The sequence below is a fragment of the Euprymna scolopes genome, chromosome 2 (assembly GCF_053919585.1).
Source record: "Euprymna scolopes isolate OS-2025 chromosome 2, ASM5391958v1, whole genome shotgun sequence".
Classification (NCBI taxonomy): Eukaryota; Metazoa; Mollusca; class Cephalopoda; order Sepiida; family Sepiolidae; genus Euprymna; species Euprymna scolopes.
Window position 1 is genome coordinate 104331699 of NC_136483.1, and position 2500 is coordinate 104334198.

Here is a 2500-nt window from a genome sequence, read left to right on the forward strand (position 1 = left end):
TACTTACTAGAAATAAACGTTTTAGAAAATACAATACTCGCATGCACATTTTTAAAAAGGAATTTAACGTTACGTTTTATATCAGGCAATGCGAATATATCTTCTAGTGACTATATATATATATACATACATATACATATATATACATATACATATATATATATATCCATATAAATATACACGTATATACCAATATATATAAACATATATAGATATACATACACATATATATGCATACATATGCATATACATATATATATATGCATATATATATGCATATGCACATATATATATATTTATATATACATACACATATATACATATACATATATATGATGATAGCTGCATCTTGCCAGAAGATCGCCGTCACATTGAGTTCTCCCAATCTTGTCGTCCATGCCATCTTAGATGACTCTGCACTCCCGCCGCAGATTTGCACATCTTGAAGCAGATGTGACATACAAATTGAGCAATTTCCATCGAGTTGAATTCCTTTGGAGGCTGAAGGGCATTCCTATGGACAATCACATGTCTTCTCAGACCAGCAGTAGACTTGCAAACTTTGCTGCATGTTAAACAGATCGTTTGGTTCGGACTAATAGGTGCGAAGTTGACCTGAACAGGAGTTTTGTGCGTATTAAGGTGGTTGACGTAGCCAGCTTTTGACAAAAGCACTCGTTCACAAGTGTGGCGTTTCCATCATCAATTAAACCTTTGCGAAGCTCTCGCTTCAGATTGCTGTTGGCCTGCTTTCTTTTCTCTAGAACATCACAAATTTCACGTAAAAGCTTTCGCCATTTCAGCGTTTGCATATATATATATATATATATATATATATATATATATATATATATATATATATATATATACATATATACATATGCACATATATACATATACGCACATATATATACATATACACGCACATACACACACCTACATGTGTGTGTGTGTGTGTGTGTGTGTGTGTGTGTGTGTGTGTTAACGCCGAAACCTGGGTTGATCCACGTAGGCTTTTCCTAATGTATTAGTCGACATGTTTATCGGTCTCCTCTCGCCCTTATCCGGACATGTTTTACCGTTTTCTACTCCGTACACGAAGAAGCTTTTGCTGCACGTTACGAACCCGTATTTGTTTTAAAACTACTGAAAATAATTTTTCAACTATATTACTTTTATTCTCATCGTGACAATACGAAAATGACTTTATTTTACAAGTGAAATAGTTTTCTAAGTTAAATATGAAGTACGCGTCATTAAAAAACATCCATGAAAATTGATGATGTTTGCCTAATCGGAAAAGAAAATTTTTTTCAAACTTTAAAAGAAGTTTCAACCGTTTCGCAATTGAGAAATGTATTATTCCGGGAATGAGTTCTTAAAAACCCTTCCAATTGGAACATATAAATAATTCAAGGTTCAATTTTTAATAATAATTTTATATATGTTATTTCATGTGAATACGTAAAGTTTTATGTATCCATTTTCAGTATTTACTAGGTTATAAGTTTTGAAAATATATTTACTTTACATAGTCCGTTTGTTCTAAATTCTACCCTTATTAACGTGATATTAATATTTATTTTTAATTACTATCATCTAAAGTATACTGTATTCGATTTTGTTAGATTTATCTACATGGGATTCGAATTTTCTTTATTTCCTTACTTCTTGGTTCAAACTGCTTATTTCTGACTCCCTTACACCCCTTATAAATAGTATTCGAGAAATTCCCGGCACATAAATGTCTTCGTCTATTCTTTCTCTCCCCCATCTTTCTGTTCATCTTTAATCTCACCCGTCGCCCTCTCCCACACAACTTGACCGCTGCTCGTAACTTGATGGAAGTGGGGAAGCCTAAACCTTGCTGTTATGGTTTCAAATGATCTGAAATAACAGCAAGGGGAGACTTGATTCCAAATATTTCTCATATGTTGTATCTCCCCTCTTTTGGAAATAGGGTACCATTATGAATATCTCCAATATCAAATAATCCTTATACACTTTGAAATTTACTTTACATATGAAAACCAAAGAGGGGAGATATAACATATGAGACATATTTGGAATGAAGTCTCCCCTTGCTGTTATTTCAAATCATTTGAAGCCATAGAAGCAAGTTTTAGTCTCCCCTCTGTCAAGGTCAGTGGTTTTAGGGAAATATCAGATATTTTGTAATTCATATGCAAAACTAAGTAAACAAATGACTATGATTGAAATATTGGTAAAGGTGCAGTATCTTTCCATCCACGAAAAATCCTTTAAAATTACCACTATTATAAATTTTCGAGGGTGCTGAAAATAAAAATAACAGTTTAAATCCCAGGAAACGAGTAGTTTCCAAGATATGAAGAAATTATAGTTATAAAATTATGAAATCACTTTCGAAGCTCTAATTTGGATTTGATGCCCTGTTTTTATTTGAATTTCCTCGACAACGGATTTAATCTAATCCCTTAATGGTTTTTGGATTATTCATCGCAGCCACATAGGGTTGAAG